Source organism: Odocoileus virginianus, chromosome 16 (assembly GCF_023699985.2).
Source record: "Odocoileus virginianus isolate 20LAN1187 ecotype Illinois chromosome 16, Ovbor_1.2, whole genome shotgun sequence".
NCBI lineage: Eukaryota > Metazoa > Chordata > Mammalia > Artiodactyla > Cervidae > Odocoileus > Odocoileus virginianus.
Genome location: NC_069689.1, coordinates 28,623,852 through 28,649,539, shown reverse-complemented (window position 1 = coordinate 28,649,539; position 25,688 = coordinate 28,623,852). Strand labels below are relative to the sequence as shown.

Sequence of the window (25,688 nt, the reverse complement as noted above, 5' to 3'; positions counted from 1 at the left end):
ACCTGGTAAAGCCATGTATATACATTTACATAGAGTATATATATAGTCCATATTCACAGACATGACTCGGTATCCACATAAATAGTCTGAATGACTCACATATTTTTAACAAGAGTATGTATTATTCAATGATTACCATATTTAATCCAGGTAATAAATTGTTTGACAATGGTCACTCCTGTTCTTTATCACCAACCTCTAGCATTTAGCATTCATTTGAGTCTACCTGTTTTTTTGAGTCTACCTGTCAGGAAAGGCAATGTGATGTAGTGGGCAGGAATGAGGGCCTGCCCTCATTCCCAAATGAAGACACACTCCTTGGGTTGGAATTCTAGGTCAATCATGTGTTAGCTGTTTACATAGCATGAAAAACTGTTGGCACAAAAGGTGAGTAAATTAATTCCAAAAGATAACTGCCAGAGTAGAGATTTTTTAAATGCCAGCTCCCTCTACAATTGCTTATGGAACTAAGTTAGTACATTGCTGTAAGTTGCCTGATTTTATAGTTTGGTCTAGCTGAAAGGTTGCATATGACCACAGCTGGGGCAAAAAGCTTCAGAATTCAGAGATGTCCTTTCCAAATGGAACCTTACTTAAGTGTGTGACCTAGGGCCTCAGGAATTCACACCCTATTGTGGAATTCTGCCACAACCAATGCAGACACGTTTGAGACCAAAGATGCTGTTGCACTAAGCAGGCTGCTCCTAAAGTAAAAGTCATATTTGGAAGTGCATTAACTGTTTTTGAAAGCCGCTCAGTCGTGTCCAACTCTTTGTGACCCCATGGACTACACAGTCCATGGAATTCTCCAGGCCAGAATACTGGAGTGGGTAGCCTTTCTCTTCTCCAGGGGATCTTCCCAACGCAGGAATAGAACCCAGGCCTCTAGCATTGCAGGCGGATTCTTTACCAGCTGAGCCACAAAGGAAGCATTGACTGTTTTTAGTCACCAGTTATTACAGTAGGCTCCAGATTAATTTTGTGAGGTGCCCCCTAGTGGTACCAGAGTTAAATGCAACTCAACAGCTGTCCAACCCTCGATGTTGCTGTCAGTCCCTGCATTGTGTCCTCCCTCTTTTGTGGCCCGATGGACTACAGCAAGCCAGACTCCTCTGCCCTCCACCATCTCCCAGACTTTGCTCAGATTCACGTCCACTGAGTCGGTGGTGCTCTCTAAGCATCTCATCCTCTGCCGCCCTCTTCCTCCTGCCTTCAATCTTTCCCAGCACCAGGGTCTTTTCCAATGAGTTGGCTCTTCCCATCAGGTGGTCAAAGTATTGGAGCTTCAGCTTCAGCATCAGTCCTCCCAATGAATATTAAGGACTGAAATCCTTGAGGATTGACTGGTTTGATCTCCTTGTAGTCCAAGGGAGTCTTCTCCAGCACCGCAATTTGAAAGCATCAGTTCTTCGGTGCTCAGCCTTCTTTATGGTCCCACTCTCACATCTGTAAATGACTACTGGAAAAAACATAGCTTTGACTCTATGGACCTTTTTCAGCAAATTGATGTTTCTGTTTTTTATGTATTTATTTATTTTAGTTTTAAAAGACTTTATGTTTTATTGGGTATAGATGATTTTTTTTTTCATTTATTTTTATTAGTTGGAGAATAATCACTTTACAATATTGTAGTGGTTTTTGCCATACATTGACATGAATCAGCCATGGATTTATATGTGTTCCCCATCCCGATCCCTGTTTCTGTTTTTTAATACACTGTCTACGTTTGTCATAGCTTTTCTTCCAAGGAGCAAGCGTCTTTTAATTTCATGGCTGCAGTCACCATCTGCAGTGATTTTGAAGCCCAAGAAAATAAAATCTGTCACTGCTTCCACTTTTCACCCTTCTATCTGTCATGAAGTGATGGGACCAAATGCCCATTTGGTTTTTGATCTTAGTTTTTTTTTAATATTGAGTTTTAAGCCGACTTTTTCACTCCCCTCCTTCACTCTCATCAAGAGGTCTTTAGTGCCTCTTCACTTTCTGCCATTAGAGTGGTATCATCTGCATATCTCAGGTTGTTGATTTGTCTCCTGGCAATCTTAATTTCAGCTTCCGATTCATCCAGCCCAACATTTCTCATAGAAGTTAAATAAGCAGTGTGACAATATACAGCCTTGTTGTACTCCTTTCCCAATTTGGAAACAGTCAGTTGTTCTATGTCCCAACCTTATCAAAGAACAAAGCCTTGGACCAGAGCATTTTGTAGGTTACAAATTATAGTCTGATCTAGCAGACTTTCAGTTCATCAAATGAGGCTCCAAAGGAACAGTATTTTAACAGCTTGGACTACTCATGGAATTGAGATTACTGACAGAAACTTTAGACACAAAATCAGCAATGACTGTGCTTGATGCTTTACAAAATCATCCCATTCAATTTTACATGAAAGAGATTCTGCTCTTTTCCATTTTATAGAGAAGGACACAGAGACTTAATGAAGTTAAGCAACTTTCCTACTAGTCAAACAGTTTGCAGCACTCTTGCCTGGAAAATCCCACGGATAGAGGAGCCTTATGGGCTATAGTCCACGGGGTCGCAGAGTCAGACACAAAACCACCAAGTGGGAGAGTTGTTATAAGAATGAGAGTCTACTGGAATCTAAACAGTCCGCCTTTGGATGCTGTGCTTGCTTGCCTGCGTCCTCAGGCAGCGAGGACTCCCGGTGTCTGCAGTCAGAGTCAGGGAGAAACGTCATTCCATCCCCCGGCCCTCGAGCTCCTCTGCGCCTGTGTCTCCAGTGCTTGGTTTCTGAGAGGGGCTAAAGTGCAGGGTTTTGAACAAAGGAACAGATGAGCCAGAGTTTACAGCCCCTTTTGTCGTCCACAATCCTCTGCACCAGTTTTTTTCAAAAGGGCCTGAGTTCTCACTTGCTTGATTTAAACACAAGATGAATGGGCAGTATCCGAACTTTCTGGATTTACTTTATGGATGTCCACAGTCTTCCAGGTCACTTTGAAAAATGGTTTCTTTCCTATCACATTATTATCACTGAATAGTGAAGGGTTAACTATTTTCCTAACTAACTCTTTCAGTCAATGTTCTAGAAAACTACAAGTTGGATAAAGTACATAGAATTTAAGACATTTGAGAAACAGTGCAGAAGCCAACCCTGGGGCTTAGTTTCTGGACCTCATCTATCTCTCCCTGGTGATTTCATCCAGCCATATGACTTTAATTACCATCCTTACGCTGTTAACTGCCATCCATCTCCAGTTCATCCAGTTACCTAGTCAACACCTCCACTTGAATATCTAGGAGGCATCTCATAATTAGCATGTTCAAAAGAAACTCCTGATTCTTCCTCCACAGACTAGCTCCACCCACAATATTTTGCAAATCACTTCACGGTAAGTCCATCTTTTCAGTCACGCGGGCCAGAAACTCCGAAAGCACATTTGAGTTCTGTCTTTCTCTTACTCATCTCTATTACACTGGCCCAAGCCAGAATCATATTGCATTTGAACCTTTGTGCTAGTCTCCTAACTAGTTTCTCTACACTCTATATCCTCAAAGCAATGACAGAATAGTCCCATTAGGATAAAAGGCAGGTCATGTCACTCCTTCACTCCCATCCTTCAAGTGTCCGCCCATCTCCCTCAGAGCAAAATGAAAATCCCTTCAAAGGCCCAGACCGTCTGCTCCTACACTGAGTCACACGTTTCACCTCATCTGCTATGCCTTCCTTGGTTCACGCCTCTCCAGCCCCACTGACCTTAATCCTCAGAGCAGGCACGATCCTACTCCAGGGTTTTTACATTTGCAGCATCACATCTGAGATCCTCTCCCCCACTTATCCCCATGTCTCACTCCTCACTTCCTTAAACTACACAGATGTTACAGTCTCAGTGAGGCTTGACCTCACCTCTCTTCTCTTTATTGATAAAATTGCAACACCCTCATTGGAACACTACCTATTCTTTTGGCCTGCTTTATTTTTCTTTATTGAATTTACCCCTTTCAAACATGTTTATAGCTTACCTGCTTGTTTTATTTACTGCCTGTCACTCCTACCAAGACACCAGCTTCATGAGGATAGGGCAGGTGTTTTGTCTATTTGCTGATGTATCCCCCAGTTTAATACGGGAACTGACATATAACAGGTGCTCAGTAAATAATTGTTGAATGAAAGAATAAATGCACTATATTCCTCCTGACCAGTGTGGTGGTGTTGTGAATAGAAAACTGGACCGGTCATTTTGAACTATTTCAAGATCAATCTTTTTTTTTTCATTAATTTTTATTGGAGTATAGGTACTTTACAATGTTGTCAGTTTCTTCTGTACAGAAAAATGAAGCATTCATACATATACAAATATCCCCTCACTTTTGGATTTCCTTCCCAGTCAGGTTACCACAGTGCATTCAGTGGAGTTTCCCGAGCTATACAGTATATTATCTTTATACACAATATCAGTAGTGTATATGTGTTAATCCCAACCTCCCACTTCCTCCCAACTCTCTTCTCCCTTGGTATCCATACATTTTTAATCTACACCCGTGTCTCTATTTCTGCTTTCAAACAAGGTCACCTATACCATTTTTCCAGATTCCACATATATGTGTTAATATGTGATATTTTTTTTTCTCTTTCTGACTTCACTCTTACTTCATTCTCTAGGTCCATCCATATTTCTACAAGTGACCCAATTTCATTCCTTTTTATGGCTGAGTAATATTTCATTGCATATATGTATCCTAGTTTCTTTATCCATACCTCTGTTGATGGACATCTAGATTGCTTCCATGTCCTGGCTATTGTAAATAGTTCTGCAGTGAACATTGGGGTGCACGTATCTTTTCCAAGATCAATCTCTTTCACTCTCCGACCAAATGTCCATTCTTCCCTGTTTCTTTGGAGTCACTTAGACTTCACCAAACAGCTTCCCTGGTGGCTCAGATGGTAAAGAGTCTGCCTGCAGTGTGGGAGACCTGGGTTTGGTCCCTGGGTTGGGAAGATCCTCTGGAGGAGGGAATGGCAATGCACTCCAGTATTCTTGCCTGGAGAGTCCCCATGGACAGAGGAGCCTGGTGGGCTGCAGTCCATGGGATCACAATGAGTTGGACATGACTGAGCGACTAGGCACAGCACAGACTTCACCAAAATGGCTAACAAAGAGGAATGTTTTGGGCATTTGAACTAGTGAACATGAATAGAAGTCAAGAAATAGTAACTGAGGAAGCCTAGATTTCATGTGAGTTATTATCCCTCATCAGCTTGTAAGCATGATAGCAAATGGTAATTTTACCCACCAAACCCACCAAACCTGTCATCACTCTCCGCGCTGGCAGGACCTAATTCTAGGGTTCACACCTTTGAGGCCATGTGCTCATGGAAAAGGAACTCTCTCCAACCTTTCCATGATGGAGTAAATCATCTGGTCTTATTCTCCTGGCTTGTAATAGTATGAGACATGAGCATGCAACTTAATTTTAACCAATAAAACTTTAGGGGGCTTTTGAGAGAGGATTTTTTTCCCTTCTTAAAAAAAAAAAAAAAAAAAAAGGATTCTTGTGCCTCACCTCTTGAAATCTGGATTTGGTAGGTCTGAGTGGAGGTTCAGGTATTTGAATTTTTAATACCACCCCCAATTCTGATGCAGAAGGTCCAGAAACTACATATTGAAAAATAGAAAGAAAAAAAAAAAAAACTTCCCTCTAAGATTAATGACCTGGGGCTGTTCTTACCCAGTTATCTGTTAGGAAGCCAGCCAAATACTCATTTCCATTATCAGGTAATTCTCCCAGGAAGGTCATGAAATCATCCTCACTTTCCTCTACTTTCGGGTCTAGAATGTACTCATTTTGTGAGCCAAAGACTGTTAATTGCAGGTGTGCTCCATCTCTGGCCTCCAACACCAGGAAGCTACAGATATTTTTACCATCAGTGACAGCTAAATAGGGGACCAACTTGCGTTGTCTCCAAGATATGCTTAGTTTAGAGGAACTTTGTTCTTACCTCAGTTTCCTCTTTGGTTTATTTAGGAACAACACTGAGACATTCAAAAAGCAAATTATTATTTTACCCACATATTTTCAGAAGAGATTAATATTTCATTCCACCTCCCACAAGACCTGCAGAAATCTTGGTTGGCAAAAGCATGTTTCACTGATTAAATATGAGAACAAAATTCAAATGAGGGCACTTTACTTTCATTCCCAAATAGTAATGCAGTCTGTAGAACAGGTACAACAGGAAGTAGCGCCTGGTGTAATGCAAGCAGGACCACACCTATGGCTGCTTCAGCTGAAGAATGCAGGAAAACGCTTTCCTTATGCTTTAGGGAATGAACCAACAAAGAATGCAGGCTTCTCTGGGTTTTGCAGGGAACTGATTTTCAGAGAAGCGACATTGCATGGAGAGTGGGGCTACAGATTTAGCTTCTAAGTTGATTACTTACTTGAAGAAAAAACTTGTGAATTACTCAGCTGGTAAAGAACGTGCTTGCAAAGCAGGAGACCTTAGTTTGATTCCTGGGTCAGGAAGATCCACTGGAGAAGGAATAGGCTACCCACTTCAGTATTCTTGGGCTTCTCTTGTGGCTCAGCTGGTAAAGAATCCACCTGCAATGTGGGACAGCTGGGTTCCATCCCTGGGTTGGGAAGATACCCTGGAGAAGGGAAAGGCTACGCACTCCAGTATTCTGGCCTGGAGAATTCCGTGGACTGTATAGTCCATGGGGTCGAAAAGAGTTACACACGACTGAGTGACTTTCACTTCACTTGATCTTTATATTTTCCATCAAAGCCTTGATGTTTATAATTCACACCAAAGCCACTAAGTGTCTGGAGCTCTTTGTCCCAAAGAGTTACATATCTTTTCAGTTCAGTTCAGTTCAGTTGCTCAGTCGTGTCCAATTCCCTGCGACGCCATGGACTGCAGCATGCCAGGCCTCCCTGTCCATTACCAACCCACAGAGTTTACTCAAACTCATGTCCATTGAGTCGATGATGCCATCCAACCATCTCATCCTCTGTCATCCCCTTCTCTTCCTGCCTTCAATCTTTCTCAGCATCAAGGTCTTTTCTAATGAGTCAGTTCTTTGCATCAGGTGACCAAAGTATTGGAGTTTGAGCTTCAGCATCAGTCCTTCCAATGAATATCAGGACTGATTTCCTTTAGGATGGGCTGATTGGATCTCCTTGCTGTCCAAGGGACTCTCAAGAGTCTTCTCCAACACCACAGTTAAAAAGCATCAATTCTTCAGTGCTCAGCTTTCTTTATAGTCCAACTCTCACATCCATACATGACTACTGGAAAAACCATAGCTTTGACTAGACCGACTTTCGTTGGCAAAGTCATGTCTCTGCTTTTTAACATGCTGTCTAGGTTGATCATAACTTTTCTTCCAAGGAGCAAGCAAGTTAAAAGGAGCAGCAAATTAAAACCAAGTCTTTTAATTTCATGACTGCAATCACCATCTGCAGTGATTTTGGAGCCCAAGAAAAGAAAGTCTTTCACTGTTTCCGCTGTTTACCCATTTATTTGAAATGAAGTGGTGGGACCAGATGCCATGATCTTAGTTTTCTGAATGTTGAGTTTTAAGCCAAACTTTTCACTCTCTCTTTCACTTTCATCAAGAGGCTCTTTAGTTCTTCGGTTTCTGCCATAAGGGTGGTGTCATCTGCATATCTGAGGCTATTGATATTTCTCCTGGCAATCTTGATTCCAGCTTGTGCTTCATCCAGCCCAGCATTTCTCATGATGTACTCTGAATATAAGTTAAATAAACAGGATGACAATATACAGCCTTGATGTACTCCTTTCCCTATTTGGAACCAGTCTGTTGTTCCATGTCCAGTTCTAACTGTTGCTTCCTGACCTGCATACAGATGTCTCAAGAGGCAGGTCAGGTGGTCTGGTATGCCCATCTCTTGAAGAATTTTCCAGAGTTTGTCGTGGTCCAAACAGTCAAAGGCTTTGGCACAGTAAAAAAAAAACAGAAATAGATGTTTTTCTGGAACTCTCTTGCTTTTTTGATGATCCAACGGATGTTGGCAATTTGACATCTGGTTCCTCTGTCTTTTCGAAAACCAGCTTGAACATCTGGAAGTTCACGGTTCAAGTACTGTTGAAGGCTGGCTTGGAGAATTTTGAGCATTACTTTACTAGCATGTGAGATGAGTGCAACTGTATGGTAGTTTGAGCATTCTTTAGCATTGTCTTTCTTTGGGATTGGAATGAAAACTGACCTTTTCCAGTCCTGTGGCCACTGCTGAGTTTTCCAAATTTGCTGGCATATTGAGTGCAGCACTTTCACAGCATCATCTTTTCAGATTTGAAATAGCTCAACTGGAACTCCATCACCTCCACTAGCTATGTTTGTAGTGATGCTCCCTAAGGCCCTCTTGACTTCGCATTCCAGGATGTCTGGTTCTAGGTTGGTGATCACACCATCGTGATTATCTGGGTCGTGAAGATCTTTCTTACATAGTTCTTCTGTGTATTCTTGTCACCTCTTCTTAATATCTTCTGCTTCTGTTAGGTCCATACCATTTCTGTCCTTTATTGTGCCCATCTTTGCATGAAATATTCCCTTGGTATCTCTAATTTTCTTGAAGGGATCTCTAGACTTTCCCATTCTATTTTTTTTCTCTATTTCTTTCCATTGATCACTGAGGACTTTTATTTACCATTTAGTTATCATTTTCAAGACCATTCACTTATTTTATCAGCAAGTATTTCTTGAACACCTACTATATGCCTAGTACTAATTATCAACAGTACATGGAATTTGGTCATTGAAATAGGAAACATGCTATAATTTTATCAAGTATCAAATGCATGAGACAGAGAGATCCATTTTCCAAGGAACACTGAATAATGGAAAGGTGACATTGACTATTATCTCAGGCAAAAAATTGAGTTCTTGAATATTAATCTGAGTTCTATATATGGGGGTTGTATTTTTCTCTCATGTAAATCCATCTTTTCATTCACTCAACAAATAATTGAGTGTCTGTTATGTTCCAGTCACGGCTCTCTGGGTTAGAGATAAGGCAGTGAACAGGTCAGATACAATTCTCAGACTCACAGAGCCTATGTCCTATTGAGGGTGCAAGACAATGAATAGGCAACAGACAAATGAACAAAATGACATCAAATCAACATCACTAATCATTAGAGAAATGCAAATCAAAACTACAGTGAGATACCACTTCACACCCACTAGGATGGCTGTTACGAAAAAGGCCTGAAAATAGCAAGTCTTAGGGAGGATGTAGAGTAACTGGAACTTTGTACATTATTAATGGGAGTGTAAAATGGTGCAGCCACGGCAGGGAACAGCATTAGCTTTTTCTTCATAAAAGTTAAGTACAGATTTGTCATATGATCAAGCAATTCCACTTCTGGATATATACCCAAGGAATTGCTAGCAGAGACTCAAACAGCTATTTGTATACCAATGTCCACAGCAGCTTTTTTATTTACAAGGGCCCAAATATTCATCAATAGATGAATGGACAAACAAAACGTAGTATATACATACAATGGAATATAATTCAGTGTTATAAAGGGAGCAAATTCTGATACATGAGACAACATGGATGTATTGAGGATATTATTATGCTAACTGTAGCCAGACACAAAAAACATAAGTACTGTTATGATTCCACTTATATGAGATACCTAGAGTGGTCAGATTCATAGAGACAAAAAATAGAAAGGTAGTTCCCAGGGACTAGGGAATGCGGGGAATGGGGAGTTAGTATTTAATGGGCAGAGTGTTACATCTGCAATATAAAATGGGTTATAGAGATAGATGGTGGTAATGGCTGCGCAGCAATATGACTATACCTAATGTTGCTGAAACATGCACTTAAATATGATTAAAATAGTAGACTTTATATTATGGATATTTTACCACAATAAAAACATGATGCCAGAGAGTAGAAAGTTATAAAGAAAGTAAAACAGGAGGGTAACTGGTTACTCTATGGAATGGAAGGAGGCTACTGATTCTGGATTATTTACCACTGAACCACCAGAGAAGCGCAAGTTTTTGCTTTACTCTTCATGTAATCATGGAAGAAGCCCTGATTTCCAATGTAGTCTCTTGTGATGTTCTAAAAACTAATTTTAAAAATAGTTCCTGCTCTTTAGAGTCATTCGTATCCCTATAGGGAACTTCATGCATAGGAATTGTACACTGTGATGGCACTGAAGATTTAAAACCAAATAACTAGGGAAGACCCTCCAGAAGCAAAGCTAATGTTGAGTATGGAATTACAGAACCACAGCATCTGGACTAGAAAGGACCCTTCAGAGTCATTAGCATTCTCTTCTGAAGTTGGAGTTCTCGCTATAATGTCCCTGCTAAGTCATCTTCCAACTTTGGATTAGGCACCTCTAAATGACATTACTTTGCCAACAAAGGTCCGTCTAGTCAAAACTATGGTTTTTCTAGTAGTCATATATGGATATGAGAGTTGGACTATAAAGAAAGCTGAGGGTCGAAGAATTGATGATTTGAACTGTGGTGGTGGAGAGGACTCTTGAGAGTCCCTTGGACAGCAAGGAGATCCAACCAGTCCATCCTAAAGGAGATCAGTCCTAAATACTCATTGGAAGGACTGATGCTGAGGCTGAAACTCTAATACTTTGGCCACCTGATGCGAAGAACTGACTCATTAGAAAAGACCTTGATGCTGGGAAAGATTGAGGGCGGGAGGAGGGGACGACAGAGGATGAGACAGAGGATGAGGACTGACTTAATGGATATGAGTTTGAGTAAACTCTGTGAGTTGGTGATGGACAGGGAGGCCTGGTGTGCTGCAGTCCATGGGATCACAAAGAGTCGGACACGATTGAGTGACTGAACTGAACTGAAATGCCAGGATCCTACATCCTTTCAGAATGTCCATCTGATCCTGGGATGACTTTGCTGTTGGAGAGCCCTGTTCCATTTTTTAGGTGACCTTCATCTGATTCTATTCAGCAGGTGAGATGGTTAATTTTATGTATAACTTGATTGGGCCAGGAAGAGATTGAGTAAAGCAGACTTGAATCTGCCATGGGTGTACATGTGTTCCCCATATTGAACCCCTCCTAACACCTCCCTCCCCATCCCATCCCTCTGGGTCATCCCAGTGCACCAGCCCCGAGCACCCTGTATCATGCATTGAACCTGGGCAGGCGATTCGTTTCACATATAACAATTTACATGTTTCAATGCCATTCTCCCATATCATCCCACCCTCGCCCTCTCCCACAGAATCCAAAAGACTGTTCAATACATCTGTGTCTCTTTTGCTGTCTCGCATACAGGGTTATTGTTACCATCTTTCTAAATTCCATATATATGTATTAGTATACTGTATTGGTGTTTTTCTTTCTGGCTTACTTCACTCTGTATAATGGGCTCCAGTTTCATCTACCTCATTAGAACTGATTCAAATGTATTCTTTTTAATGGTTGAGTAATATTCCATTGTGTATATGTGCCACAGCTTCCTTATCCATTCATCTGCTGATGGACATCTAGGTTGCTTCCATGTCCTGGCTATTATAAACAGTGCTGTGATGAACACTGGGGTACATGTGTCTCTTTCAATTCTGGTTTCCTCAGTGTGTATGCCCAGAAGTGGGATTGCTGGGTCATACGGCAGTTCTATTTCCAGTTTTTTAAGGAATCTCCACACTGTTTTCCATAGTGGCTGTACTAGTTTTCATTCCCACCAACAGTGTAAGAGGGTTCCCTTTTCTCCAGACCCTCTCCAGCATTTATTGCTTGTAGACTTTTGGATAGCAGCCATCCTGACTGGCGTGTAATGGTACCTCATTGTGGTTTTGATTTGCATTTCTCGGATAATGAGTGAAGTTGAGCATCATTTCATGTGTTTGTTAGCCATCTGTATGTCTTCTTTGGAGAAATGTCTGTTTAGTTCTTTGGCCCACTTTTTGATTGGGTCGTTTATTTTTCTGGAATTGAGCTGCAGGAGTTGCTTGTATATTTTTGAGATTAATTCTTTGTCCGTTGCTTCATTTGCTTTTATTTTCTCCCATTCTGAAGGCTGTCTTTTCACCTTGCTTATAGTTTCCTTTGTTGTGCAGAAGCTTTTAATTTTAATTAGGTCCCATTTGTTTATTTTTGCTTTTATTTCCAATATTCTGGGAGGTGGGTCATAGAGGATCCTGCTGTGGTTTATGTTGGAGAGTGTTTTGCCCATGTTTTCCTCTAGGAGTTTAATAATTTCTGTTCTTACATTTAGATCTTTAATGCATTTTGTGTTTATTTTTGTGTATAGTGTTAGAAAGTGTTCTAGTTTCATTCTTTTACAAGTGGTTGACCAGTTTTCCCAGCACCACTTGTTAAAGAGATTGTCTTTTCTCCATTGTATATTCTTGCCTCCTTTGTCAAATATAAGGTGTCCATAGGTGTGTGGATTTATCTCTGGGCTTTCTATTTTGTTCCATTGATCTATATTTCTGTCTTTGTGCCAGTACCATACTGTCTTGATGACTGTGGCTTTGTAGTATAGTCTGAAGTCAGGCAGGTTGGTTCCTCTAGTTCCATTCTTCTTTCTCAAGATTGCTTTGGCTATTCGAGGTTTTTTGTATTTCCGTACAAATCTTATTTTATCTTTATTTACAGATGTAAGGGGAACAATAGACACTTGGAGCCTAAGTAACTTATCCACATCTTCATAGTTAAGGGGTAATTAAAATGGGGTTGAAGCCCAGGACACTCCGATCCTGAAACCAATGGGCTGTCCACTGCTTCACACCATATAGCAGGCACATTGTGGGCACTTAAAATAATTTCCAGAGTAATATAAGGTGATGGCATGAAGCTATGAGAGAAAGGACCCCAAAGAGGAAAAAAGGAAGAAAACTATAATGCAAGGAAAAATTAAGTAGCAAAGGTATTATTAATTTATCTATTAGTTCTTATATACTTTCCTATCCAATTCAAGAATTTTCCTAGAAAGATTCTCACCATCAATAGCAGAATGTGTGGCAAAGGAGGCATAACTATAGGTTTACTAGGTGAGCTAAGGGGTGAGGGAAATTGAATTTAAAAAAATACATACTCAATATGGTGATTGTTAACTTTAAAATTGGTATTTATAATGAAAACTATCAGTGCTGGGGAAACAACAGTGCTAGGAAAACAAGTTTTAAATATAATACTATGAACTCCTATATACAATTCTGAAAAAATGGAAATAAAAGAGAAAGTCATTCAGTCTTGACCCTTGAAAATCAGTCCAAAACATACCCATGTACAGTAAATAATAATGAATGGGGACAAATCTGCTATATGAATACATTTTAGAAAAATCTGATACTGAACAGTTTTCATCCAGCCATAGGCATCAAAGTTTCTTACTCACTGAAGGAAGCAACAGCGTGCTATCTGAGTAGAATTGTTACCATCCATCATGAAAAACCAATACTGTATTCAGAAAGTGGGCATTCCGTACACAGAATAATACCAGGAATCACAGTGTGCACACACATAGGCACACTCACACGTGTTGGGGTCTTTCTTTCCATTTCTGTCGGTGCCATGTGGTGATGATCACTGATCTCTATGCATCCCACTCCCACGTAGCTTGCTTGGCAACACACATATTCTATAGAGCTACCAGCTGATGTTCTTGGTGACGGCCTCAGAGCTGTCCCTCTCCTTTTGGAGACCAAGTGGATTCTGCATAGAGGCCTGGCATCTTTATCAGGACAGCAAATGAGAGCATGGAACTCGGGGCTGAAAGTGGATTTCCTGCATAGCTGAGCCAAGGGCTTCCAACTGTCCAGCCAGATGTTTCTCTATATGGTCCTGGCAGCCATGTCTTGGGATAAGGCCAGAATCTGGCCTGATTTCTACACTGAAAAGCTTGATGGAATGCTGGGGTGGTGCCATCCCATAATAAAAGAAGTGGTCTTTCAGATTGGCATACCATTTCCATTTGCCTTGGGAGTCCCTCCAAAAGGAAGAGGGGTTTGAAGAAAAGTGGGTGTGTCCACCCAATTCATGCCAGGGCCTGGGCAGAGGAGGGGAGGGTGGGGATGGGGGCTTGGGGAAAGTGGATGAAGAAAAGCTCTGAGTGACTGGAGGTCGGTGCCAGATGGAGCTGCAAGACAGCGCTTTGCCGCCTCCCTCCGCACATGTGTGGTCACCAGGGGATTGCCTGGCTATGAACACTGCTTCACATCTGTCAGCTAAATCAAAGATGCATAATTGAAGATGCAAAGCGAGAAACATTACGTGGTTCACAAGGCTCCCCAGAGGATTTCGGATCTATAATCCAGTGAGGAGATTTTAATGAGACATGAGCGTAGTGCTCTCATCTGTGAGAGAGGATCTCACTCCAGCTGTGTTCATGGATGTGGAAAACTTCTTTTGCAAAATACAGGCAGTCTTTCTTGATTGGTCACTGCCTGCAGATTTCTCCTAGAAGCCTTTGGCCTTTCTGCCAAAGAAATGCTTTTGAAGCCTGGGCAATTTCTGAACATGAGGAAGGCTCATGAGTTGCTATGATTGAAGCTTTAGGATGAACATGTTAGGGAAAGGTGTGCTAGATAAGAACATGGACCTGGAATAATTTCTTAGACCCAAATTTAAGCATTTCCAAATGTTTAATCATAAAAGTAATTCAAGGTTTGACTTTTTACTCAAACAATACATAAATATGGCAAGTGTGAAGTAAACGTGTAAATAGGATTTCTTGCTCACATTCCTAGAACAGTGCTTCCCAGATGTTCTGAGGTAAAGGAATAAATTTTCCTTATCTCCAATCCTCATGGACCAGTACTTTTGAAAACACAATAAAAATGAATTACTAGAACAACTACCAAAAACCACCCAAAGGCATATAAAGTGCAAACCCATCCAAAAAAAAAAAAAAGTTTAAGTTCAACAGATCACACACTTGTATGTAGTGAAAATATCAATTTGCTGTAACATTTTTAAGGCCTCTCAATTTCTACACTCATTGTGGACCACACTTTGACAACTCATTTTCCACTGGAGATTTTTAAAAATTTCTACATATGTCAAATATATGTACATTCAGGTATGTTTTTAAACATAAGAGGAATCATAGTATACTTGTTGATATATAACTTGCCTTTTGTACTTAATATATTCTTACATCTTTCATACTAGTTCTTAAAAAAATCTACCTCATTCTTTTTTGTGGCTGCCCGGCATTCAATATTATGAATACACTACAATTATTTTTAGCTAGTCTCAATATTTATGGACATGAAGATGGTGTCTAAATTTTGCTTATAGTCAAAATTTGATGGCATGACCTCCAGAAATGGCATGGTATTAATTCCATATGCCTTTTGATGCCAGTGTCACCGCTAGCACTTGTTAGAATTTAGACTTTGTGAGCAAAAGCAAAATTTCTTGCAGTCCAAAGGTTCTTTTCCCTCAAACCAGCTTGTTGGGCTCCTTGAGTCACATTGGTGGTGAAAAGACTCAAATAGGCACTTGTCACCACAGGGTATTAAAAAGCAGAGAAATTACTTGGTCTAGAAAGGTCTATATTTTCTATATGGTTTTTCCAGTAGTCATGTACAGATGTGAGAGCTGGACAATAAGAAAGGCTGAGCACCAAAGAACCGATGCCTTTGAACTGTGGTGCTGGAGCAGACTCTTGAGAGCTCCTTGGACAGCCAGGAGATCAAACCAGTCAATCCTAAAGAAAATCAACCCTGATTATTCATTGGAAGGACTGATGCTGGAACTGAAGCGCCAATACTTTGGCCATCTGATGCAAAGCGCCGACTCATTGGAAAAGACTCTGATGCTGGAAAAGACTGAAGGCAGGAGGAGAAGGGGACAACAGGATGAGATGGCTGGATGGCATCACTGACTCAGTGGCATGAGTTTGAGTAAACTCTGGGAGATGGTATAAGACAGGGAAACCTGGCATGCTGCAGTCCATGGGGTCGCAAAGAGTCAAACACCACTAAGCGACTGAACGACAACAATGGCATAAGGCACCTTCTTCAGAGGCTGCAAGACTAAAGGCGGTGCGAATGAATACTTTAATGGAAAGCCTTTGCCTTTTCCATTAAGTGGCCGAAAAGTGACTATCCAACGAGAATGCAGGCTGCCTCGGGGTCCTGCACACCACTGCCCCTCAGCTGATGCTCAGTTCTTAACTTGGTGGTTCAGAGTTCAGCAGAGAGCCTGCATGAAGGGGAGGTCTGCCCGGTGACTGACCTCAGCTTAGGGCCCAGTTCCTCTCTGGCAGTCTTTCCCCTGAATTTGGAGCTCCGCATGATTCCCTGCCTGAGTTTCTGCACTGCTGCTCAGACTTCAGGTGGCCCATTGTGGGAGCAGTCAGCTTTGAGTGTGTAAACCACACTCCCAGGCAGGCAGGTCTAGTCAAGATGAACCCGAGCATTTGGCTCCAGTACTCTCGCTCCAGGCGCAGGGCATGACCCAGTGAGGGGTGGGGTGTTTTTGATGTTTATATTTCAGATATCTCCAACACAGCCAATTATGTCAGGTCCCCGGGCACGTATGGAGCTACTGGAAAGGGTTTTGTGTTGAAGGCAAAACTGCTCAAGTAGAAAGACAAGTTTTCCTTTCTTCTAGGTTATCTAGGTCAAAAGGAAAAGGAGGTTCTAGACTTGTACCATGAAGTTCATCCACTTGGGTCTGGTTAATCCAGATGGGGGAAATCCAGCAATAACTTCCCTCTGTATTTTCCGTCAAGAAAAGAAATAATTTTGGATACCCCGAAGGCTCCCAAGACCTGACATTCTCTTGCATGAGAACTAAATGCATACTGCAAGGCAGTGAGGGGGCCTAATTCTTTGGTCTTGCTAAAACCGCCAGTGGTCCTGACGAGGGCAGCCCTGAGTAGAAGCATACAGACTAACAACCAAGTGAATGGATGAGCTTCACCAAAGGCTGACCCACTTCCCTTCTGGAGCAAGCATTCTTCATGTCAAAGGAGGCAGAAGAGAGCTTTAGGTAACAACCAAGGGACAAGGGGATGTTCTCATTATGAACCCCTGTTCAATCTGGGCTCTGAGATAACACCCTGAGTTCCAGGCATCATCTGCACCGGGAGAGGACTCAGGGCTTGGCATTTTCTCTGTGACCTGCCAGCCCCTAACGTGCAGCTCCTGTAGGATTTTTCTTTGAAAACCCTGCAAAGATCCCTTTGAGCGGAAACCTGCCCCAGCAGGCCTGCCTTACACATCCCTTCAGAAATGTTTTCTTTTTCCTCTGAACATGCACTTTGGCGAGGACAGCCTTCCCACTCTCAGCCTCTTTTGTATGAAAGTAAGGTTGCCATCTAAATCCACAGAAAGTATTTTAAAATGTGTATCTAGTTTCCTTCTCAGAAAGGCAGGAGACCCTTTCCTTGTAAACATCATCTCCATTTCAAAGTTCTTAGAGGCACATTTTGTTGTGCTGACATGGAAATGCTTACTCCTGTCTTCAATCTCCCTGGTTCCCTAAAACTCTCCACTGATAGGCTCTAAATGTTTCATGTTGCTGACATAACCCCTTGGCTCCAAGTGAGCCCTCATAGCCCTCATGATCTCTCTCTGCTGTTTGGTTTAAGATGACCTCATGTATGTCTTACGGGGAGAAAAATCACATCCCAGAGTGGGAAAGGCCAGGATCAAAGAGCAACTCGGTTAATACAGGTAGAAAAAGATCGCTCATTTCCCCCTCACAGCATATAACTCTCATCTCCAGATGACAGTGACTGGCGGCTCAGCAGTAAAGAATCTGCCTGCAATGCAGGAGACCCAGGCTCGATTCCTGGACAGGGAAGATCCCCTGGAGGAGGGCATGGCAACCCACTCCAGTATTCCTGCCTAGAGAATCCCACAGACAGAGGAGCCTGGCGGGCTGCAGTCCAGAGGGGTTGCACAGAGTTGGACACGACTGAAGTGACTAAGCAGCAGTGGCAAAACAGTCACAAAAGTAAATTGCTGAGCGCCTGGGAAACTTCTTCCTTACATCATTTCAGTAAATAATCCAGTGGACATCTTTCCAGGCATGTGTTCAACCTGGATGAGTGAGGAGAGAACCTGGCTGTTCCCTGGCCACTTACTGAGGATTCGTGCACCAGTGATGTACCCGGGAGTTGTGGATGCTACATCCAGGGCAGCAAAGGCTGCCTGCCCTGTGACGGACCCTTCTCAATGCTTATTCCACATAATCACAAGCCATGGCAAAGTCAGCCCAATTCACATTTTACTAGGTACGACTAACTACTTTGTTGTTGTTGTTTAGTTGCTAAGTCACATCTAACTCTTTGGCGGCCCCCGGGACTGTAGCCCGCCAGGCTCCTCTGGCCATGGGATTTCCCAGGCAAGAATACTGGAGTGGGTTGCCATTCCCTTCTCTAGGAGATCTTCCTGACCTAGGAACTGAACCTGGGTCTCCCTCATTGGCAGGTGGATTCTTTACTGCTGAGCCAGCGCGGAAGTCCGACTAAATAATTACTGTGACATTGTTACCATGTTGGTTTATGAAGCTAGGGTCAAAGAAAAGGCCATGTAGATGGTAATATCTGAAGGAGAAACTCTACATTTTTTTCTCTTGCACTGTCTTATGAAGGTGAGGAGAAGCTTGGCCCCAATGAAATCACCTCAAATTTTCTGGGAGTGAAAAATTAAAATTAAACACAAAACTAAGCCCATTCCCTACCTGTCACTGGGGAGGAGCTATCAACTCCACACCAGCACACCAGGGTTCATCTTAGCACCTACAGCTTTTCTGTCCTACGGGGAACAGCTTTGCTAGAGATGTCTCAGAGCAAACAGCTACCCCAATTTTTTTTAACCATCTGGGAAATTTATTGAATTCATAGATTAATCTTGGTAGATTTGATATCTTCCCAGCATTGAACGTTTAGCTAAGTCATCTTTAATTTTTCTTAATATCTTGCAGTTTTCATTGCAGAAACCTTGCACATCTTTTAGTTAGATTTCTTCCTAGATATTTAATATTTTTTTGAAGTCACTATAAATGCCATATTTTTAGAGCTTAATTTTCTGATTATTGCTGCTATATAGGGATGCAACCGAATTTTTTACATATTGATTCTCTATCCAGCACTGTTTTATTTCATGTTAAATTAACCTTCCACTAGGTTCATGATGTTTTATCTCATTTATAAGCCACTGGTTCTGCTGGTAAATATTTCATTTAAACTTTCTGCGTCTAATTATACCAGTTATTCAGAAAAGTGTTTTAAATTGTTTCTAAATCCCTGGTGGTTCAGTGGTTAGGAATCTACCTTCCAATGCATGGGACACAAGTTCAATCCCTAGGGGGGAGGGGGCAACTAAGATCCCTCATTCCTCAGGGCAACTAAGCCCATGCACCACGACTAGAGAAACCCATGGGCCACAACCAGAGCATGCTGGAACAAAGACCCAATATCTATGATCGTGGATTTATCTATTTCTCGGTTAGGTCTGTCAATTTATGCTTTATGTATTTTGAAGTTACATCACCAACCCATTTAAATCTCGTTAATTTTTCAAAATGTTTTCACCTCCCATCTAACTCCCTCTCTTATTTCCATATCTACTAATGACATGGAATACCAGGGTGTGTGTTTAGAAGAAAACACTTTTGGATAATACTCAGCTCCTTCCCAAAGTGAGAGGGAAAGCGGAATGGAGGAAGGATGATCATAGAGATGAGAAATGAAGGGGGAGAAAAAAAAGAAGGAAAGAAGAGAGAGAAAAGAAAGGAAAAGGAAAAAAAAAGGGTATCAAATGGTTTCTGCCTCATTATTTTTCATTGCTGCCAAAGTTGCTGGCACATTCTTAGAGACTGCAGAGTCTGTTCCTTGAAAACCAACTGGATGTCTAGACCAGGCTTAAAGGCATCTCTTTAATTACAGCCACAGAGATGTTCCTCTTCCCTTTCATCTCGGGCTTTTCTGGGGCTCGGCTCTGGCCCTTATCGTCATCTTCTGAAAGGTTAGATGTGCCATGTTACCATTCATTTTGTGCATCCAAACAGAAGCCTTGAAGCATTTTTCTCTTGCTTAGGTTGGCACGGCCAGCCCACAGGGTGTGACTTTGCTACTCTCTCTCATCCTTTTTTTGTTCTCCTCTTAAGCATATGTCACATTAGTGTCCTGCCTTGTGCCAGATGTGTCTTCAGGACAGCATTCACTTTAGACAGCTTCCTTGAAGGTACAGCAACTCTGTGCCTCTTTCTCAAGAGAGGCAAACCAGGAAAATATTTGCTGCTCTCTTTATAGAGTTGGCTCATTTTAAAGCCAACCCAATCAAGTCACACAGCCTGCTAATGAGCATTTTAAAATGATTTGCAACAACTACTGAAAATCAGTTAACCTGCACAAATGTTCACGGAGATCATAAGCTGTATTTTGTAAATAAAGAAACAAACCAATAATCTTAACTGACTTCTCAGAGGTCACACAGCCGGTTGGAAAGGAGCCAGTTTAAGAGCTTAGTTTGTGACTCACTTTTCTGATCTACCAACATTAGGGTATGTGTGCATAGAAGCGACTTAACAATTAAAATTGGATTGATCTACAGAAATAGAAATGATACATGAAATATGAACTATGACAGCATTTAGTTTGATCAGATTATCAAGTCAGCTAACAAAGATATACAGATGATGCATAACAGATCAGGATTCAAGGATATAGTGAATTCTGGTTATTAGGTGCTAACTATTCATCTTGTATGGATAATTTTTAGGATTTTTGTTGTTGTTTTCTTTTTGTCCTTCCTACTGCCAGATGTCTGTTCATACTATCACTTAAAAATGGCATATGGGGACTTCTCTGGTGGTCCAGTGGTTAAGAATCCACATTGCAATGCAAGGGACACAGGTTCAATCCCTGGTCAGGGAACTAGGATCCCACATGCTGTGGGGCAACTAAGCTCAAGTGCTACAACTACTGAGACCACACGCCACAAGGGCTTCTAGACAGAAGCCCTCATGATGAAATAAAGAGGCTGCATGTCGTCATGATCAATCCCACATGCAGCAACTAAGACCCAAAACAGCCCAAAACAAAATAAATAAGTAATAAATAAATATTTTTTAAAGATGAAAAAAATGACGTATAGATAAGAGAGGAGAAAATGTATAGCTTAAATCTGCTCATTTTTATTGTTGAAATGTAGGTATCATAAGGGATTATAGGTAGATTTCAATAACATGAAAGCTATATTTGCATGCGCAAGAAGGTATCATGAGTGATAAACTTAGCAAAGACAACAGCTAATTAGACTTCTTACAGAACCAACGAGCTCTCTCTGCCAGTGGCAGTACAGAATAGATTCAGAAAACTTTTCTCTCAATAGTAAAAATGATACTATTAATACAAATTCATATTGGAGTGCTTATTACATATCAGGCACTGAGTTAGTAATTTTATACATAACATGTCATCTATTTTTCACTTGATTTTCTTGATTCCATTTTTACCAGCTGAGGAAATGGAGCCCAGTTAGCAGTACCAGTGGAGGAGAGAGAGGGGTCCTGGGTCAGAGTGCTGCCTTTCACTGAAGATTGCCCTCCTGGCCCGGCCCGCAATGGAAACTGGGTCTTTGTCCTGGGAAGGGCAGCTCTGAGGCTTGTTCTAAGTCACACACACACAGCAAGAATGTGAAACTACATGTGTAACACCACAATCAAGAGGGTATTTAGGAAGCTCAGACTTCCCTGAATATTGCAAACTCACCTCAGCTTGAAAAGTCTAAACTCTAATCAATTCTAGTCTAACATGTGGTTATCAAGCATTTAAAGTCTATAACTGGGTCCTAGTTCAAATCCTAGCTCTGATACTTGGCAGCTGTGTAACCTTGACATGGATCTTTCTAAGCTTTAGCTTCTTCATCTGTAAAATGAGAGGTTATGCTGGTCTCGCTGAGCTGGTATGGGGATTTGAGATAATGTTTATAAAGAGCTTACACCTTTGCCTGGTTCATGGTAAGCCCTTAATAAATGTTAGTATTACTGCATCTCTGCAGCATAAAGTAGAGTTTAAGAATATGTCACTGAATTAATCCAACATACTTAGACAATGTAGCCAAAATAAACCCATTACCTAAATTACATAGACCCTCATAGTTACGTGAATGCAAACACACGAGTTTATAACTTACTATAAGGTGAACATCATGTGATAATTATCTCTGTCTAAGTTCTAAAAGCCTGCATTAAACCATGCAAAGCAAGGAGATTAGATCTTGAAATTTTAAAAAGTAACACTGTAATTTTATAAAACAAGGGAGACATGCTAATTAAATTATATTCAATGTAGGCTTCTAAACATCGAGTAAAAAATGGGCATACTGATTCTAGGATGAGATTGAATCAGGACTGCAAAGGCCCAGACCTGGGTTTTTCTCTGCAAGTATTTAGGACAGAGAGAACATTTATTTGCTTTTTTGTTCATTTACTCAGTCATTCTTTTGTTCATGTGACAAATATTTATTGAGTGTTGCTAAGCTATGCTCGGGTGGTGCTGGAGATACTGAGGTGAATCACAGGAGCTTTTCCCCTGCCCTTGTAGGGTTTATAGTCCATTGGGAGGAGAGGATATTCTGTTATTAACAAATAACTGATTTATTAGAAAGGTGATGAATGCTTTCAATGAGAACTATATGTCTCTTAGTCATTCCCCACTGGAGGTGAGACCAGGAAGAACTTTGAGCTGTTTGTGCTGAATAAGAAATGCTTGCTAGACCGCCTCAGGTACTTGGGTAGGAGTGGCAAGCTTGAAATAGTCTATGTTCACTGTTGGGGTGTGGTCAAAGTGATTCAAAGTGGTGCTCACGTAGGAGCCAGACACAGTGGGGCACATTGAGATCAGAAAAAGAAGCCCCATCACATTCACTACCATAGACACGGTGGAGCCTCTAAGGGCTAAAGGCACACCAAGGGAGCAGCAGCCTAGGAACCTTCGCTTGGCCCAGGAACAATGCCCCAGCCCGGGTCAGTGCTGTCTCTCATTGAGATTGCTTCCCAGGCCCAGCCCCTGGTAGGAACTGGGGGTGAGTCTGGGACTCCTGTTAAAAACAGAAATGATGGGAAAAAAAGTTAGTCCAAGAAGAGTGGTTTTCATAAACAATGCCCATGAGCTGCACTGCTTGGAGAACAAGGTAACAGTATTAATAATAAAAGTGATTCCAGATGCGCTCTCCAACACACACACACACACACACACACACACACACAGCGCGCGCGCGCTCCTCTGGCACAGGACCCAGCATGGCTATGATATATCTGGAGCCCTAATAGTTGAGGTAGTGGCCCAAAACAAAGTACTCCACCAGCAGGAGAGACCGAGACCAGAGCTTTCTCAGTAATGGGCGGCAGCGCTGCTGAAGTGTTTCGATGGCAGTCCCCCTCGCAGGGTCCATGACAAGCCATCGCACACGGTTTTGCATGTTACAGGGAACCTGAAGATTAAAGGAAGAATGTGGTGGGCCACAAGGTGACTGGCCATCTTGCTCTTAAGCACATCTGAGACCCTTTGTGCAGACTCTGGGAACTAGCTGAATAGGAGGGTCTGTGTCCCTTTTCTTTCAGTCTAGGTGGGCTCTGTGACTACTCTGACCAATATAACATGGTAGAAGTGATGCTGGATCAGTTTGGGAGCACTGGCTTTATTCAACTAGAAGCTTCCCCTTCCTGTATTTTGAAACGGTTGCCCTTGGTACCTTGCGCTGTCATGTCAGAAGTCTGATGACCTTGAGGCCACCACGCTCTGAGGAGAGGCCCTGGAGGATGAGACCACATGTGGAGAGAGTTAAATGCGGAGGTACCAGGCCTGCCAGTGAATACACCATCTTGGAAAGAATCATCTAGCTCCCACCCTCATCTGACCAGGTGGACCCTTCCCAAACTCATGGCTCGCAAAAGGTCAAAGAAAATATCATGGTTGTTTTAAGCCCCAACATTTTGGAATAATTTGTTCCACAGCAGAAGATAACTAGAACCTGAGGGCTGAAGGAAAAGTACCAGTACCGGAGATATCGCTGTTAGATGCGAGAGAGTAGAAGCCAACTTTGTTCATCATCCTTTACTGTTTGGGTCCAGTCTGCTGTGGCCTGTCAAAGCTCAGACTGTACTAGAAAAGGGAAAAAAACTAAAACAGGGAGAAGTTACCGACTGCAATGTCTGAGTTTTCTTCCTGCGTTTGGACTTTTCTGTGTCCTCTTTTATATCCTTTTTCTCTGCTACTCCCCAAACATATGTGCTCAAAAGGGTCTGTCCGTGGACTTCTCCCTTCTCTCACTTGGATATGATTTACTCTCTCTCTCTCTTTTTTAAACGTTTATTTTTATTTCTGTATTTTTGGCTGTGCTGGGTCTCCGTTGCTTTGCAGAGTTTTCTCTAGTTGCCACTAGCAGAGCCTACTCTCTCGTGGTGGTGCATGGGCTTCTCATTGCAGTGTCTTCTCTAGTTGTAAAGCACAGGCCCTCGGGTCCACATGGGCTCAGCAGTTGCAGGTCTCGGGCTCTAGAGCCTAAGCACAGTAGTTGTGCTACACGGGTTTAGTTGCCCCTTGGCATGTGGGATCTTCCCAGATCAGGGATTGCACCCACGTCTTCTGCATTGGCAGAATGATTCTTTACCACTGAGCCACCAGGGAAGCCCTATTTACTCTCTTCAACCTTAACTGCTCCTCTGTACAGATGGCAATACACAATACTCAACACACAACATTCAATACAGAAGACTCATTATACAATGTTCAATACAGAAGACTCAAAATACCACACTTGATACATAAAACTCAACATACAACATTCAATACAGGATACTCTAGCCCCAAAGTCTCTCCTGGCCTACAGGTTAGGGCAATTACTCAATTGTCTGCTTGATACCTCCTGGATCCCAAAACTCAGCACATCCAAAATCAAACTCTCATCTCACACAAAGCCAGTTTCTCCATCCATCTTTTCAACTTCTGTTGATGATCAGCAGCCTCAGAGCCTCTTGAATTGCCAAGTCATTCCCTTCTGAAATATCTTTTTTTTAGGTGCCCTTCCCATTTCCCTGGGTCTAGCCTCCACTCCTGCCAGAATTTGTCATCGGTTTCCCCACCTTGTTCCATCTCTCCCAACTATGATCTAAACCCGTTTTTCTTACTGTGAGTTGTAACCCATCACTGAGTTATGAAAATCAATTACAACTAGTACTATTTTTTTAAAAAAAGAAACAAAGAATATAATACAACAGAATAGAAAGCATCAGTGTTTTGCATATGGTAAAGACATTTGTCTTACACAATTTTGCTTCAATTTAAAACATGTTTTAAATATATATGCACTAGGTTGCAATACTAAATGTATTTCTTATTATGGGTTGTGATCAAAGGAAAATGAAAGATATTGGTCTGAACTGAACATTCCTTTCAGACTAATGTTACTAAAGTATAGATCTGGTCCTGTTGCTCTCCTCCTCAAAAGCCTTTGATGGCTAAGTATTGCTGACCACAGGAAGGGCCCACTCTCACTCTGGGTTCCACAACCTTCCTGATTTGGTCTAAGCCCTTTTCTAGTTTATCTCCCACTACTTGTCTTCACAAGCTCTGACCCAGAGTGGGCTGTTATGTGTTCCTTGAATCTACTCCAGGCTTTCCATCCTCTGAATCCTTGCTCCCTCTGCCTGCCCCAGACTCTCTGAGATACCCACATATTGACTTGATTTCAGTGAGTCCACATTTCAGTGTCTGTGGTAAGGG

General features: G+C 41.8%; 1 protein-coding gene across 5 annotated transcripts in view; it reads right to left on the bottom strand.

Annotated features, from left to right (window-relative positions):
* Positions 1-25,688, bottom strand: part of SLC25A21 (solute carrier family 25 member 21) — a 502,561-nt gene that overhangs the window by 71,773 nt on the left and 405,100 nt on the right. The gene's annotated exons all lie outside the window — the stretch shown is intronic.